The sequence below is a fragment of the Dasypus novemcinctus genome, chromosome 6 (genome assembly GCF_030445035.2).
Source record: "Dasypus novemcinctus isolate mDasNov1 chromosome 6, mDasNov1.1.hap2, whole genome shotgun sequence".
NCBI classification, from domain to species: domain Eukaryota; kingdom Metazoa; phylum Chordata; class Mammalia; order Cingulata; family Dasypodidae; genus Dasypus; species Dasypus novemcinctus.
In genome coordinates this window covers 105,175,076-105,193,475 of record NC_080678.1, presented here as the reverse complement: position 1 = coordinate 105,193,475, position 18,400 = coordinate 105,175,076, and the positions used below count along the sequence as shown (strand labels likewise).

Genomic DNA, 18,400 nt, shown 5'->3' with positions numbered 1-18,400 from the left:
CAGTGCAGCGCACGGCACGCCCACCCTTCCCCTTCCAGCGCAGTGTTCAGCACCCCGCCTTCCCGCCAGCACAGCGCACAGCACCCCTGCCCTTCCCCCCCACCCCACGCAGTGCAGCACACGGCACGCCCACCCTTCCCCTTCCAGCGCAGTGTTCAGCACCCCGCCTTCCCGCCAGCACAGCGCACAGCACCCCCGCCCTTCCCCCCCACCCCACGCAGTGCAGCGCACGGCACGCCCACCCTTCCCCTTCCAGCGCAGTGTTCAGCACCCCGCCTTCCCGCCAGCACAGCGCACAGCACCCCCGCCCTTCCCCCCACCCCACGCAGTGCAGCGCAAGGCACGCCCACCCTTCCCCCCACTTCCCTTCCCAGCGCAGTGCTTGGCACCCCCCACCATCCCCCCGGCAGAGCACACAGCACCCCCGCCCTTCCCCCCCCCAGCCCTGCTCTCTGGCACCACTCCTGCCCCCTCCCCCCCAGCACCCCTGGCCCAGTCCCCACTCCCCAGCACTCCAGCTGCGGAAGCGCAGCAGGCAGGGGTATCGCTCTGAGGGCAGGACAAACCAGCAGGTGGGAACAGAGCCAGGGCAGGTCACTCTGATCTGGACAGAGCCTTTAGTACTTGAAATACAGTATAATGTTTAACAGGCATAAAGGGAAAAAAGTAGGAGCTGAAAGAGGAGAGGAAAAAATGTACAGAGTGAGTTTGGGGCCAAGAGGGAGGACCGAACCCCTCCCCCCCAGAGCTGCGGGCAGAGGCCCATCCTGCGCCTGGCTAGCTCTGGTCAGACACCTCGCCGGCCACTTCTGCTGCAGACCTGCAGGGAAGCTCGGTGCCCGCTCCTGCGCAGGCCTGGAGGCTCAGACTCATGGCCTGGGTCCTCCTGCATCTGCCCAGGTCTGGGCTTGCCGCCCAGCTGAGGATCCTGAGGGCTCCAGGCCTGCACGGCCCAGTGAGGCAAGCCTGAGGGTCCAGGGCAGCTGAGATGAGCATGACGGTGATGGAGGCGCCCTCGGGCCACGCAGAAGGCTGGGCAGGAACCACAGCTGCTGGGAATGAGGAGGAGGAAAGCAATCCTGGAAAGATGTGGCTGGGGGGACGAACAGCTGGTGTTCCCGAGGTGGAGAGGCCAGCAAATCGCACAAAAAGTTTATTCAGAGAAGGAAAAGCCAGCTCTCCATAAAGGAAGGGTGTACCTTCCAGAAAACAATGCGTAACCAAACACACAGAACTTACTATCTTTGTTAAGTCACTGTTTTTCAAGGATGAAAAAAAGATTCCTCAGGCTCATGCAGGAAGCCCCTTTTAAGGGACAGAGGAGATCAGCTGGTGCTCATACTTCCCCATAGCACCTGAAGGCCAAAATGCCGAGGAAAACAAAGTAATCCAGGAATATCTTCCTAGTTACATTGTCACTGAACATGAAATAACTAGAAATATAAGTCTAAATCAAACTTCTGGAGATGATAATGATGTCTCTATGGGATTAACAACAGATTAGACATTGTACGATAAAAGATCAGTGGACTTGAAAACATGCTATCCAAAATGAAAGAGAGAAAAATAAAAAAATTAGAGCATTAGTGAGCTGTGGGGCAAGGGGAACCTCAAGTGCCTAATACATGTATAACTGGAATCCACAAAGGAAAGAAAAGTAGAGAAATGTTTGATAAAATAAGGGCTGAAATTTTTCCCAATCTGATTAAAACTACAAAAGAAAGTTAACAAATCCCAAGCATAAGAAACATGACCAAAAAAAAAAAAAAAAAACCAAAGTACATTAAAAAAAAATAGCTCAAACATGCAATGAAGAGAAATCCTTAAAAAAGCCTGAAAAAGGAGACAGATTAACACAGAGACACAGAGAAATTAAGGGCAGCACATTTCTGGTCCTAAATCATGCAAGCCAGGAGATCACAGAACAGTATCTCTAAAGTAATGAAATGGGGAAAAACTGTCAAGCTAGAATTCTATAACCAGCAAAAACATTTTTCAAAAACAAAGATTAAATACTTTTCAAGCAAACTGAAATGGAAAGAATTCATCACGAGCAAGTTGGGCACTACAAGAAATGTTAAAGGAAATCCTTTACAGAAAAAAATAAAGGAAAAGAAAGACACCAGATGGAGATTTGGATCCACATGAAGTGGTAAAGAACCAGAGAGGTGACTCCTGAGGAAACGGACTTTGTCTTGTTACTTCAACTTCTTTAAAAGGAAACTGTCTAAAGAAAACAGAACAACATACATGCTTATGAGTCTAAAAATGTCTGACAGTAATGGAACACAAGTTAGAAGGCAGAACAAGTTAAAGATGTAGACTCCAGTCTTCCAGCAAACACCAAGCAAGCAGAACAGAGTTATAGTTCATAACCAACAAAGGATACAAAAGCAAGACACAATTATCCTGCCTACAAGAAACCTACTTTTTTTTATCCCCCCTTGCAGCTTTTTGCGTGCTGACTGCTCTGTGTCCGTTCACTGCGCGCTCTTCTGTGTTTTCGCTTGTCTCCCTTTCTGTTGCGTCACCTTGCTGAGGTGGTGCTTGGGGGCGGGACGGCACCCCGTGGCACCCAAGCCAGCGGCTCTCCACAGCGTGCGGGCGAGCCTGCCTTCAGGAGGAGACTCCGGGATGCGAACCCAGGGCCTCCCCAACTGACTGAGCCATAGCCACTTCCCAAACCTACTTTTATTAAGCCACAACTAGGTAAAAGCAAGAGGTTGAAAAAAGGCATACCATGTTAATACCAATCAAAAGAAAGCTGAAGTAGCTACATTAATTCCAGACGAAGCACATTTCAGTGCGAAGAGAATTCCCAGGGATAAAGACGGTCATTTCAAAATGATAGAGAGATCATCAAAAGGATATAACTCTGAATATGTTTGCACCTAATATCAGAGTTTCAAAATATACAAAGCAAAAACTGGTAGAAGTGCAGAGAGAAACACACAAATACATGATTATAGTAGAGATTTTGACAGCCTCCCCTCAATAATTGACAGGAATAGACCAAAAATTAGTAAGGCTAGAGAAGGCTTGAACAACACTATTGATCAACTTAATTTAACTGATATACAGAGAACAATTTGCCCAACCATTTACAATGGTAATAATAAACAAAATATTTAACAATACGTTTAGCAAGAAATGTAGGGGGCCTGAATAGCCAGACACATTATAAAAAGGAAAAGCAAACCCTCTTCTCCAGACTTTAGAGCATATTACCCAGCTATAGTGGTAAAAAGTCTGATACTGGCATAAAGACAAACATATAGACCAATGGAGCCAAATTTATGGTTCAGACACAGACCCTCACATGGTCAAGTGATTTCTGACTAGCCTGTCAAACACACAGAACTCGCATAGAACAGTCCATTCAACAAATGGTGCTGAAAGAACTGGATATCCACAGCCAAAGAAGGAAAGAGGACCCCTATCTCACACCTTATCCAAAAATTAATTCAAAATGGATAAAAAAGCCTAAAAACAAAAGGAAGAACTATAACTTCTAGAAGAAATTGTAGGAAAATATCTGTACACCCTGGTGGTAGATGGTGGATTTTTAAAGGAGACGAGAACTGAGATGGACTACTGACATTTAACGTATGTAGAAGCTTTAATTACCTTTACTGTAAAAGTGTAGAAATGTATGGAATGAATGGTAACACACAGTGAGTAACTGCTAGTTTATATATGGGGATGTGACTGAAAATGGTAGTCAAGGTATGTAAATGCCAATTGACAGAATGCTAGAGAATAATCTAGGAACTGAATAGCACAGTAAACCAAGAGGTGGATGAGAACTGTGGTTGATGGTACAGATGCAAGAGTGTCCTTTGTGAGCTAGAGCAGATGTACATCACTGTTGCAGGGTGTTGGGAATGTGGAGGAGCATGGGAAAAATACAGCTAAAGTGACCTATGGACTATGGTTAGGAGTGGTAATATAATATTCTTGCATCTATGCAAAAGATGTACTGTGTTGATACTGAGGCAGTATGGAAAATGTGAGCCAAATGTACACTATGGACGTGGTAACAATCAGATGATATTATCTTATCTGTAGCAAATGTTCCACCACACTGCGGTATGTTGATGGAAGGGTGTTGTTTGGGAATTCTGCACATTTGCATGATTGTTTTATAAGCTTGCAACTTCTGTCATAAAAAACATAATTAAAAAATAATAGGGTGGGTTGGGGGGGAAAAAGAAATATGGGGAAATGACATAAAAGAATATTTAAAAATGTACAAAAGGTGAAAAAATATATAAAAGATAATCAAAGCTCACTTAAAGATGGAAATAAAAATGGTAAGTACCATGTTCACCTTTAATTAAGATTGGAGATCTTTTTTTACACTGATTATTTATGGTAGGGAAATAAGCAATCTCATACATAATTGATAAGTCTATAATTGGTGAATCTTTCTGAAGGGCAAATTCACATTACCTACGAAAAGAAAAAGAAAAAAAATATATATATATATGTATACACCCTCTAATTTACCCTATGAAAATTCTAACCAAAATTTAACAAGATTTATATACAGATGATTTTCACTTCAACATTCTGTGTCATAATAAAAGATATTAATCGCTGTTCATCAGTATGGTTCTTATAAAATCAAGCATAACACTGTGCAGATATTACAAAGTATAGGTGCTGATATGGAAGAAACATCAAAATAATACATCTACAAGAAAAGACCAAAGTGAAAATCAGTGTGTGTGAGCTATTCCTTTTGTACAAATTTTTAAAAAATAAACAGATGTAGCTTATAAGCATAAACCTCGTTAAATGGTAGCTATCTTTGGAGTCAGAGCCTGGTAGAGCAAGGACTTTTCATACTTTTCATTATCTACCTTAACTTAAGGAGCTGAAAGTTATAACCATGTACATGCACAGTAATTTTTCTCTTTTAACATTTTACATTTTGAAATATGACATACATGAAAAGTACCTTAGAAAGTTCCTGTAGCATTTTTCAACTACAATTATATTGGAAATACCTGTATACCCAACACCAGAACACTGCCAACACCCCCAAACCTCCCACAACCCTCCTTCCTGATCACAGACCCCTCCCCACTAAAGAACCACTATCGTGATTTTTATGGGAACCACTGCCTTGCTTTCCTTTATAGTTTTATCACCTATGTATACATCCATAAACTTTTAACTTTACCTTCTGAAACATTATATAATTGAATCAAATACTACATATTCTTTAATGTCTTGCATCTTTCACTCTGCATTATGTTTTTAGGTTCATCCTGAAGTATTTGTTTTTACGTAGTTTAAAAAATGTCAACAGGGATATTACCCTAATACCAAAGCCAAACAAAGACACCACAAGAAGGGGTGGTGGATTTTGTCGAAAGCATTTTTGTTTTGTTTTTCCCCTTTGCTCTATTACTTTGGTATATTATGTTGACTAGTTTTCTTATGCTGACCTAACCCTGCACTCATTCTTGGTCATGGTGTACAACCTTTTAATACACTGTTGGATTTGGTTTGCTAGTATTCTATTTGAAATTTTGCATCCTTGATAATAAGGGATGTTGGTCTGTTGTTTTCTTCTCTTATTCAGAAAACTAGAAAAGAAAAGGAAATTAATTCTCAACATTATAAAGGGCATTTATTAAAAATGCACAGCTAACAACAAACTCAAGGATGAAAGACTGGACGCTTTCCTCCTAAGATCAGGAACACAATGAGGATGCCTGTCCTCACCATTTCTATTCAACACTGTACCAGAGTGTGGCAGTTTGAGATTACTTATGAATGTTTATAAACTGGTCTGTTCCTCTGGCCTGATACCCTCTGACCGTACTAGATTCAGCTGAGATGCCTTTGATTAAATTATGTTAAGATTAGGACTTTGATTCAATCACTTCATTAGGGCAACTCAGTTTGAGTCCCCCCCCCCCTTTGTTGGCTATCTAAATGTTCACTCAATCAAGGAGACACAGGAAATAGATACACAGAGTAAGAGAGACAGTTCTACAGATACAGAAGAGGCCCTGGGAAGACAGATGCACCCTATGCCAGCCCACAGCTGAGATGAGAAGATGCTGGGCCCACAGAGCCTTAAGAGGGAAGAGGAAGGCTGAGCCCTCGCAGACATCGCCCGCCATCTTGCTTCAACACGTGGCAACAGAGTTTGGTGAGGACGTAACTTGGACGTGGACTCTTTAGAGCCTGGTAACCGTAAGCTTCCACCCCAAGTAAATACCCTTTATAAAAACCAACAGATTTTTGGTACTTTGCATTAGCACCACTTTGGATGACTAAAACACTGAGGTTCTAGTCAGGGTAATTAGGCAAGGAAAAAAAATAAAATGCAGATTTCCAGAGTGGAAAGGAAGAAGTAAGTTATACTCATCAGCCGACGACATAATTGTGTATACAGAAAATCCTAAAGAACCCACTAAAAACTATTAAAGCTAATAAACAAGCATTAACAAGGCTACAAAATACAAAAATCAATTGCAGGGAAGTGGATGTAGCTCAAATGACATCTACCATCTGGGCGGTCCAGGGTTCAACACCTGGGGCCTCCTGGTGAAGGCAAGCTGGCCCCCACGGAGTGCTGGCCTGCACAGTGAGCTGGCCCAAGCAGAGTGCTAGCCCGTGCAGGAGTGCCGCCCCGCGCAGCAAGCTGGCCTTAGCAGAGAGCTGGAGCAGCAAGATGACGCAACAAAATGAGACACAGACTGACAAAAAGAGACACAGCAGACCAGGGAGCTGAGGGGGCACAAGAAATTAAGCACCTCTCCCCCATTCTCGAAGGTCCCAGGATCAGTTCCCAGTGCTGCCTAAAGAGAAGACAAGCAGACACAGAAGTACACAGAGTGAATGGACAGAGAGATCAGACAATGAGGTGGTGGGGGAGAGTGGGAATAAATAAATCTTTAAAAAAAAAATCAATTGCAGGGAGTGGATGTGGCTCAAGCAGTTGAGCGCCCACCTACTACATGGGAGGTCCTGGGTTCGGTTCCCAGTGCCTCCTGAAAAAAGAGAAACAAACAACAAGTAAAACAAGTGAAAATACCAACTCAAGAAAGCCAATGTGGCTCAGTGGTTGAGCACCAGCTTTCCACATATTAGTCCCGGGTTCAATCCCTAGCCTGGATGCCTCAAAAAAAAAAAAATCAATTACAAGGTTCATGTTCACCAAGATGGTGAGTGAGAGGCTCCAAGGTTCCATCCCCTCACAGAATCTTTGAAAACTAGCAGAACCATATTTCTCAGAGCTCTGGAAAACAGTTTTCACAGTCACTGCAACAAAGGCTTGCAGTAACTCGGTGAATGCCTCATCAAGAAAAATGCACTTTAAAAGAATAGAAAACCTCCCAGCACCACTGCTGGCCCTTCCTCCACCCCGTCCCCAGCTTGGTGCACAGCCAGCATGTGCTCTCACTGCAGGACTCTGGTGCAAGTTTCAGAGGGAACAGTGTAATCCTGCTACAGTGGCATGCATGCATGTCTGTACCTGTCTACCTGGTGGCTAACTAAAGAAGTCTCCGATCTGGTGTGCCAGAACCTGCCCTGCAGGCCAAAGCACAAATTGTAACAGCCTGGGGCAAAGAACTACCAGCTTTAAGACATGGAACAGAGCTCCCCAGACTAGAAGAAAGGCTAGTTCACAGGGAGAAGAGGGGACACTCAGATCCATGTAAACAGGAGAATTCCTAAGGCCATGAGCACATGCCCAGGACAAGACAAATGCTCAGAAAAACACTGAGGAGGACCCCAACTTAAAGAACTTTGAGCTGTTCTTAAGTTTCATTCTTAGGAAAGCTAAGCTCTGAAGGGGTCCATCAGTCAACATAGCTCCAATCAGCAAGGAATGTTAAAGAAAGGTGTTTTTTTGTTTATTTGTTTTTGTTAGTTCCTGACTTCATGAAAATCTGTTGTATTACCAGCTAGCTATAAATTTAAGGAACAGACATCTCAGATACAAAATTCCAGAGTTATCACATGAAAATTTTAAAATGTCCAATGTATAAGGAAAGATTACAAGGCATAAAAAGAAACTAGAAATGATGGCCAAACTAAATGAGCAAGAAAAAAATATCAAAAACCATCAATTAAGAACAGACTTTCCAAATACCAGATAAAGACTTTTAAAAATGGTTTTAAATATTCTTAAAGAGCTAAAGGAAAACACACATAAAGAACCAAAGGATATCAGGGAAACCATTTATGAGCAAAATGAAAATTTCAAAAGAGAAGTTATAGAAGGAACAAAACACAAAAACTGGAATTGAAGATCACAATGACTGAAATAAAAAATTACCTATAGGGGTTTAACAGCATATTGGAGCTGGCAGAAAAAATAATCAGAAGATGATGATAAGACAACTGAAATTATTCAGAATGAGAAGCAGAAAGAAAAAAAGAATGAAATTTAAAAGTGAACAAAGCTAAAAGACCTGTGGGATGCCATCAATCATATGAATAGAGCATTTTGGGAATCCAAGAAGGAGAAAAAGGAGCAGAAAGGATATCTGAAAGCAAAACGACTGAAAACTTCCCAAATTTTAAAAAAGACATGAAAATACATATCAAAGCAACCCCATGAACCACAATCAGGATAAACTCAAGGAGATCTACACCAAAATAAAGTATAATCGAACTGTAAAATGCCAAAGACAGAGAGAGAATCTGAGAATTGCAAGTAGAAGCAATACATTATATACAAGGCAGCCCAAATAAAATTAAGTGGTGATTTTTCATCTGAAACCATGGAGGCAAGAAGGCAGTGGGACAATACATTCAAAATGATAAGACAAAAAATTGTCAAGAATTCTATAACCAATGAAACTATCTTTCAGAAACAAGGGAGCGATTAAGACATTTCCAGATAAACAAACCTGAAGAAGTTCAACACCACTAAACCTACTCAATAAGCAAAGCTAAAATGAGGTCTTCAGAATGAAAGGAATGAACAGATAGAATGAACATGCATAAAGAAAAAAAGAACTCTTGTGAAGCCACTAAAAGGGTAATTATGAACACCAGTACTAATGTAATTTTGGATTATAACTCCACTTTTTACTTCTGACAGGAATAAAATGCAAATGCATAAAAATAATGCTAAACCTATGCTTCGATTCATACCAAGTACAAAGATATCATTTATATCCCCATTCCCCACCCTAAAGACATTACACTTACTGCAGCCGAATGACAGGGGAGCAGATGTCTTCCTCCCTGTCAGAAGCTTCAACAGAAGAGAGAGGGTGGTCAGAGGGCTTCTCTTCAGTAAATTTTGCCAGCAGAGCCTTTTTTGAATCTCAGCTCTGGCCAGACCAGAGCTGGAAAGCAGAGGTTGAAAGAAACATCTCTGTGGAAAGGTGCACTGATGAGTTCCATCTACTGGCCAACCAGGAAAGTGCAAGGAGAAAAACTGCTTTTAGGTCTCTCTTTAGTCCCCAGGGATAAAGTCTGTGCCCTATTAGTGAGTCCCTGGCCCAATCTTGAGAACTTAAGTTGGGCAATTTTAAAGATTTAGAATACAATGAACTATAAAATCAAAGAATAGCTATGGAAAGAAAAAAAAAACAACACTAGGCAAGAGAGAGAAATTGGCCACCAGAATAAACTAACCAAGATATTCAGATGCCTAGACATGAGCAAAAAATTACAAGCCATACTAGAAAACAGGAAGAGATAGCCTAGCCAAAGGAAGAAACCAACTATCCTGACAATATACAGGATTTAAGACAACTAGTGAATGATAATCACACAAATCTCCTAAATCAATTCAAAGAATTAAAGGAAAATATAACTAAAGAAATAAAGGATATTAAGAAGGGACTGGGTGAGCATAAAGGAAAATCTGAGTGGAGCGGGTGGTGTAGCTCAGTAGTTGAATGCTTGGGTTCAATCCCCGGTACATACTAAAAAATAAAAATAAAAAAAGAAGAAAAATTTGAAAGTCTGCAAAGAAAAGTAACAGAGCTTATGGGAATGAAAGACATGATAGATGAGATTAAAAACACATTGAAAGCATATAACAGCAGAATTGAATTGCTTGAAGACAGAATATCCGAACTAGAAAAGAGAGGAGATCAGAAATAGAAAAGAATAGAGGTGGACTTGGCCCAGTGGTTAGGTAGTCCGTCTACCACATGGGAGGTCCGCGGTTCAAACCCCGGGCCTCCTTGACCCATGTAGAGCTGGCCCATGCGCAGTGCTGATGCGTACAAGGAGTGCCCTGCCATGCAGGGGTGACCCTGCGTAGGGGAGCCCCACACGCAAGGAGCGCGCCCCATAAGGAAAGCTGCCCAGCATGAAAGAAAGTGCAGCCTGCCCAGGAATGGTGCCACACACAACAGAAAACTGACACAACAAGATGACACAACAAAAAGAAACAGAGATTTCTGTGCTGCTGACAACAACAGAAGCGGACAAAGAAGACACAGCAAATAGATACAGAGAACAGACAACCAGGGTGGGGAAAGGGGAGAGAAATAAATAGATAAATCTTAAAAAAAAAAATGGACAGAAGAAGGGAAAGTTGATAAATATATAGAGATTAAACAACACACTCTTAAATAATCAGCGGGTGTATTAGTCAGCCAAAAGGAGTGCTGATGCAAAGTATCAGAAATCTGTTGGCTTTTATACAGGGTCTTTATTTGAGGCAGAAGCATACAGTCACAAGGCCCTAAAGAGTCCGACTCAAGGTACCATAAGAGGTACTTTCTCACCCAAAGTCTATTACCATGTGATGAAGCAAGATGGTGGGTGATGTCTGCGACGGTTCAGCTTCTTACTCTTAAGGCTTTGTGGTCCCAGCTACTTCCAGTCTCAGCTATAGGCTGGCATAAGGCTCGTCTCTCTTCCTGGGACTTGTTTCTTTCCAGGCTCAGTTGCTCTGTTCTCCTCACAGGGTCAGCTGTAAACTATCAGATTCATCTCTTCTGGGGCTGTAGGATCCTTTGTGTATCTTCTCTGTGTATCTAATTCTGTGTTCTTGATTGAGCATCCATTTATATAGCCCACCAAGCGATTGGGGACCCAAACCTGCATGCCCTAATCTTAACATAATTTAATCAAAGTCATCTCAGGTGAATCTAATACAATCAGAGGGTATTACCTTATAAACATTATATCTCTTTCTGAAATTCATAAATAATATCAAATTACTAGAGTGGGTCAAAGAAGAAATTGCAAAAGCATCAATAAATACCTTGAGATGAATGAAAACGAGAACACAGCGTATCAGAACCTATGGGACTCTGCAAAGGCAGTGCTGAAAGGGAAATTTACAGCCCTCAAGGCTTACATTTAAAAAGAAGCTAAAATTGAAGATCTGACTGCACGCCTGGAGGAATTAGAAAAGAAAAGCAAACTAATCCCAAACCAAGCCAAAGGAAAGAAATATTAAAGATCAGAGCAGAAAAAAATGAAACCGAGAACAAAAAAACAATAGAATCGACAAAATCAAAAGTTGGTTCTTTGAGGAAAAAAAAAAATCAGCAAATGCTTAGCTAGATTGAAAAATAAAGAGAGAGAGAAGACACAAATAAATGAAATCAGAAATGAGAGGGAAGACATTACCACTGACCCTGCAGAAGTAACAGAGGTCGTAAGAGAGTGCTGTGAACAACTGTATGCCAAAAGCTAGGCAATGTAGAGGAGACGGACAAATTCCTAGAAACACACAAACAACCTACACTGACCCTAGAAAAAACAGAAGACCTCAAAAAACAAATCACAAGTGAAGAGACTGAAACAGTCACCAAAAACCTCCTAAATATGAAAAGTTCAGGACCAGATGGCCTCACAGGTAAATTTCACCAATCACCAAAGACAATCTTGGCAGCGGACTTGGCCCAGTAGTTAGGGTGTCCATCTACCACATGGGAGGTCCACGGTTCAAACCCCGGGCCTCCCTGACCCGTGTGCAGCTGGCCCATGCGCAGTGCTGATGCGCACAAGGAGTGCTGGGCCACACGGGTGTATGCCCCGCATAGGGGAGCCCCAAGCGCAAGGAACGCACCCCAGAAGGAGAGCTGCCCAGCGCGAAAAAAAGTGCAGCCTGCCCAGAAATGGTGCCGCACACACGGAGAGCTGACATAACAAGATGACGCAGCAAAAGGAAACACAGATTCCCATGCTGCTGACAACAACAGAAGCGGATAAAGAAGATGCAGCAAATAGACACAGAAAACAGACAACGGGGGGGGGGGGGAAGGGAGAGAAATAAATACTTAAATAAAAAAAAAAACAAAGACAATCTCGGGAAGCAGATTTGGCTCAACTGATACAGCATCTGCCTACCACATAGGAGGTCCAGGGGTCAAACCCAGGGCCTCCTGACCTGTGTGGTGAGCTGGCCCACAAGCAGTGCTGATGGACTCAAGGAATGCTGTGCCATACAGGGGTGTCCCCGGGTAGGAGAGCCCATTGCGCAAGGATTGCGCCCCATAAGGAGAGCCACCCTGCGCAAAAAAAGCGCAGCCCACTCAGGAGTGACACCGCACACATGGAGAGCTAACGCAGTTAGATGAACCAACAACAAAAAAAAGAGACGAAGTTTCCCAGTGTCACTGACAAGAATACAAGTGGGCACAGAACACACAGCAAATGGACACAAAGAGCAGCTAAGTGGGGAAGAAGGGGAGAGATAAATAAATAAATAAATAAATAAATAAATAAATAAATAAATTTTTTGAAAAAAGACAATCTAATGCCAATCTTGCTAAGCTCTTTGAAAAAACTAAACAGGAAAGAATGCTACCAAGCTCATTCTATGAAGTCAAAATCACCCTAATACCAAAACTAGATAAAAATACTATGAAAAAATAAATTTACAGACCAGTATCTCTAATGAATATAGATACAAAAATCCTCAACAAAATACTTGCAAACCAAATCTAAAAGTACATTAAAAGAATTATACATCACAATGAAGTGGATTTTATCCCAGGTATGCAAGGGTGGTTCAACACAAGAAAGTTAATTAGTGCAATAAAACCACATTAATAATTGAAGAAGAAAAATCACATGATCCTCTTGATTGGTGCAGAAAATGCATTTGACAAAATGCATCCTTTCTTGATTTAAAAAAAAAAAACAAAACAAAACTCCAAAAGACAGGAATAGAAGGAAGCTTTCTCAATATGGTAAAGTGCATACATGAAAAACCTATAGCTAGCATAGTACTCAATGGTGAAAGACTGAGATCAAGAATAAGACAAGATGCCCACTGTCACCAGTTGCTCAATATTGTATTAAAAGTTCTAGCTAGAGCAATTAGGCTAGATAAAGAAATAAAAGGCAGCCAAATAGTAAAGGAAGAAGTAAAACTTCCATTATTCGCTGATGATATGACCCTGTATCTAGAAAATCCTGAAAATTCCACAACAAAGCTACTAAAACTAACAAGCAAGTTCAGCTACATGGTGGGGTATAAGACTAATCCACAAAAGTCAAGAGCAATCCTATACACTACTAATAAACAATCTGAGGAGGATATCAGAAGAAAACATACAATAGTGACTGAAAGAATCAAATATTTAGGAATAAACTTAATCAAGGATACAAAGGACCTGTATTCAGAAAACTACAAAACATTGCTAGAAAAAACCAAAGACTTAAATGGAAGAATAGTCAGTGCTAAATAAAGTGAAGATGTCAATTTACAGATTCAACACAATTCCAATCAAAATCCCAACCGCCTTTTTTGCAGAAATGGAAAAATCAATTATCAAATGTATTTTGATGGGTAAGGGGCCCCAAATAGCCAAAATATCTTTAAAAAGAAACACTTATTTGGTTACTTTGTGACTTTAAAGCATATTACTTAGCTACAGTGGTAAAAACTGCTTGGTACTGAAATACAGACAGACCAATAGAGCCGAACTGAGAACTCGAAATAGACCCTCACATCTACAGTCAAGTGATTTCTGACAAGACTGTCAGGCCCTCCCAGCTGGGCTAAAACAGTCTATTCAATAAATGGTGCTGGGAGAACTGGACAGCCATATCCCAAAGAAAGAAAGAGAACCCCCATCTCACACCTGATCTAAAAATTAACTCAAAATGGATCAAAGACCTAAATATAAAAGTAACAACCATAAAAACTCCTGGAAGAAAATGTAGGAAAGCATCTTCAAAATCTTGTGGTAGGTGGTAGTTTCTTAAACCTTACACCCAAAGCATGAGCAACAAAAGAAAAAACAGATAAATGGGACCTCCTCAAAATTAAACACTTCTGTACCACAAAAGACTTTGCCAAAAGGGTGAAAAGGCAGCAGACTCAATGGGAGAAATATTTGGAAATCACAGTATAATATCCATGATATATAAAAAGATAAGAGATACTAAAACTCAACAATAAAAAGAAAGAGGACCAGATTAAAAAATGGGCAAAAGATCTGCATAGACATTTGTCCAAAGAAGAAATATAAATGACAAAAAAAAAAACACACGAAAAAATGTTCAACATTTCTAGTGATTAGGGAAATGCAAATCAAAGCCACAATGAGACATCATTTCAAACTTATAAGAATGGCCACTATTAAAATGAGAGAGAACTATAAGTGTTGGATAGGATGTGGAGAGATAGGAACACTTAGTCACTGTTGGTGGGAATGTAGAATGGTCCAGATACTGTGGAGGACTGTTTGTCAGTTCCTGAAGAAGTTGAATATAGACTTGCCATGTGACCCTGCAGTACCACTACTGGGTATATACCCAGAAGAACTGAGAGCAGTGAGACAGACAGACATCTGCACACCAATGGTCATAGTGGCATTCTTCACGACTGCCAAAATATGGAAACAATCCAGGTGTCCATCAACTGATGAATGGATAATCAAATTGTGGTATATACACAGAGTGGAACATTATGCATCTGTAAGAAGAAATGAAGTCATGAAGCATATGACAACATGGATGAACCTGGAGGGCATTATGTTGAGTGAAGCAAGCCAGACACAAAAGGACAAATAATGTATGATTGCACTACTATAAACTAAACATACTGTGTAAACTCATGGAGTTAATAATTAGAATATAGGTCACCAGAAAATAGAGTGACAATAGAAAATGGAAAATCTGAGGGTTAACTAGTACAGAACTGGTAAAAAGGTTGTTTATAAGTCTCTGGAAATGAATAGAAATGGTGAAAGTACATCATTGTCTTTTTAACTAGCAGGGCTTTGGTTAAAAAGGAAAGTCTAAGGACATGTATATTACTAAAGGGAAAGCTGAAAAATGTAACATGGGGATGTACAGCAGAGTAAAACCTCATGTGAAATATGAAAATGGGCAATATTGCATATAAGACTGTTCACACAAAATATAAATACAAATAAACTAGAGAGAAGGAAACAGAATAGCAGCTTGTATAGCAGGGGAAGCACAGAGAGGGTAGGAGGCAATGAGATTTTTTTTGTTTTTATTTATTATTATAGGAAGCAACTGCTGATGGTACAAACTTTCCTTTTGGGATGAAAACGTTTTGGAGCTAGATAGTGGTGATGATTGTACAACACTGTGAATGTACTGAATGCCCCTAAACTGTCCACTTTTAAATGGTTAATTTTATGATATTTGAATTACACCTCAATAATGAAAAGTTTCAAATACTGTCAATAGGGGTTATTGTCTGGGTCATAGGGTTATGGGCTGTGATAGTTTGAATTTTGTGAACCCCCAAAAAAGATCATGTTTTTGAACTAATCCATTCTGGTGAGTATGAGACCCTTTGGACTGGACTACATCAGTGAGACCTGACGCAGGTTGAGTCTCCACCCTTCTGCTGGATCTTGTACGAAACAGAAACACAGAGACATGCAGGAAAAGGGAGCACAATCATTTTTCATCCTGTCCTGTGAGAGAGAAGACTGCAGGAAAACAGAGAAGCCCTGAGAGGCTGGGAGAGGTCCCGGGGTCTGGAGCCAGCAGCGCAGAGGCTGGGAACGAAGCACCCGAGGGGTTAGCCCATGCAGCACCTCAAGGGGGTGAGCCATACGCCTCAGAGCTTACCACCAAACTCAGGAAGAAGACACAGCAGCCAGACTGAGGGGGCCTGGAAAGAGCGACGCCCCGTGCCTGTCGCCACAGCTGAGCTCCAGGGAACGGCAGGTTCTGGAGGGGAGGCAGGCGCCTGGGGAGACCAGCAGCCGTCGTGCTTCACCACGTGGGGACACACCAGGTCGACAGTAGCTGACTGGTCGGAAAGCACCTCTGACGGTGTCTCTACTTGGACACTGCACGGCCTCAGAACTGGAAGCTTTTACCCCAAATAAATCCCCTTTATAAAAGCCAACATATTTCTGGTACTTTGCATCGGTAGCCCTGTGGCAAACTGACATGGACCTTTCTCCACTGAAAAAAAAAAACTAAAACTCATTGTTTAAAGATACTATTAATTTACATAACTTTTTATATTTTATTTTTAAAGTAAAATTTATTATTTTTTAACACTGAGAAAGGCTCATAATCCTATTGCTTAAATAATATGTCTAAATCAGGGGCTGGAAAACTACACACAGCTCATGGGTCAAATCTAATCCACCACCTACTTTTGCTTAGGCTGCAAGTTAAGCGTGGTTTTTATATTTTTAAGTGTTTAAAAAAATAATAGTATTTTGTGACACATGAAAATTATAAGAAATTCAACTTTCAGCACCCATAATCAAGGTTCTCCCAGAACACAGCCACGCTCCTTTGTTTACAGGTATTGCAGCCTCTTCTGCAGTGACGAGAAGGGGCAGGGACGCACGGCCCACTAAGCGGAGGAGAAAGGCTGTGGCCCTGCTCCAAGCAGTAAGCAGAGGAAGCCCACGGAACAGGGCAGGAAAGCAGTACCAGAGCTCTGTAGCTGCCCAAGCACTCTCCGTCCTGCCAGGTGTCCTCAGGCCCGAGCTCCTGCAGGGGCCCCGCATGGTTGGCCGGGACGTACCCACGGCAGCCCGCACGCTCGCCCCACCACCAGTCGGCTGTGGTCTGTCTCAGGATAAGGATTTTCTCTCCTCTCAGAAAACTCAGCTGGAGAAAATTCAGTAGAAATAACAGCAATTAGTGATAAATTTCCCATTACTGGTACTCAAACCATGGCAATTTCAAAAATTAGTCAGTGGGTAATGACAGCAACTGACAATTTAGAAAATTATACCAGGGTTCAGAGCTTTTTTGTGGAGCATTTACCTGAAAGAAAAGCACAGCTTATTTGATATTTTTTTTAAAAATTAAAGATTCAGCTTTTTCAACACGGCTTAGGGCAGAATTTCTGAACAAGCTCTTCACTGTAACTTAGGAAGAAAAGCTATAAGTAGATATTTTCACTTTATAGCCTTACTCTTTAACTGGAATAGGTTTTAAATAAGGTTTCCAAGCGGAAACTGGAACAGATGATGTTCCCCCACCCTGCTGATGGTTCCCATGCTTGGGATCAATTCGTTAGGCAGTGAAGAGAGTACACCTTTATTTAATTTTGGTATGACTTCTGGTTCAGATGCCCATATAGGCGAAATCTGCATCTAACTGAGCCCCCTAACGTTGCAAGCCCTAAGGGGCCTCCAAGGAGCACAGCCTCCTCATATGCGGCACACACAGCTACCTGCGTTTCATCAGTAGCAGAATAGTCTGCAATGGCCACGAACTCCTCCGGCTGCACAGCCTCCTGGAAGCTTCCTTCTTCACTGAGCTCAACTGGTTCTTCTCTTTCCTGCTTAAAGTCAAGAAAAGCACTTGTAAAGGACCCTGTAGTGTCGGGGGCACGTGCTCCAGCGTTCTTCCCATCCGAGGGCAGATCTTGGGGGTAGGGTGGGCCAGCACCCCAGGCAGGCAGGCTGCAGGGCAGCAGGCACGTGGAAGGTGGGTGTGATGGTGGAAGCCCCTGCATCCGTGGGGTCTGGGCAACCTCAGCTCACACCCATGACGACCCGGAACCCAGAAGGAGCCCGACGCTTGGGGCTCTGCCGAGGCCCCACCCCCACTTTATCTTCACAATAAGGCTGCCTGGAAGGCATCCACTGGAAGGGGAGACCGCCAAACCATACACTCCATAACCAGAACATTCCAGTGCCCAGAGTATACTTTTTAAACAAATTTTCCTAAACAGCCATTTTCATTTTAGAAAATGTGTGAAAACACAAAAGTACAAAAAAGATAATTAAAGCTATCTGTAACTGACCAGGAATAATCACTGTCAGCATGTTGCTATTCTTTCAGGCTTTTTAAAAATGTAGACAGAGTATGCATATAGTTTAAGTTGGATGACACAGTTCTGCCTAGTGGCCTGTCACTAAATTCCACACATTTTTCCTTATGATTAAACATACTTTTAAACACCACAATTTTTAATACCTACGGAGTATTCCATTCTTTGAATTATCATAAATTGTCCAATCTCCTTGTGGTGGACATA

At 41.8% G+C, this 18,400-nt stretch overlaps 1 pseudogene; it reads right to left on the bottom strand.

Moving 5' to 3' along the window:
* LOC131278778 (protein arginine N-methyltransferase 2-like) overlaps positions 1–18,400 on the bottom strand; it is a 77,940-nt pseudogene that overhangs the window by 27,042 nt on the left and 32,498 nt on the right.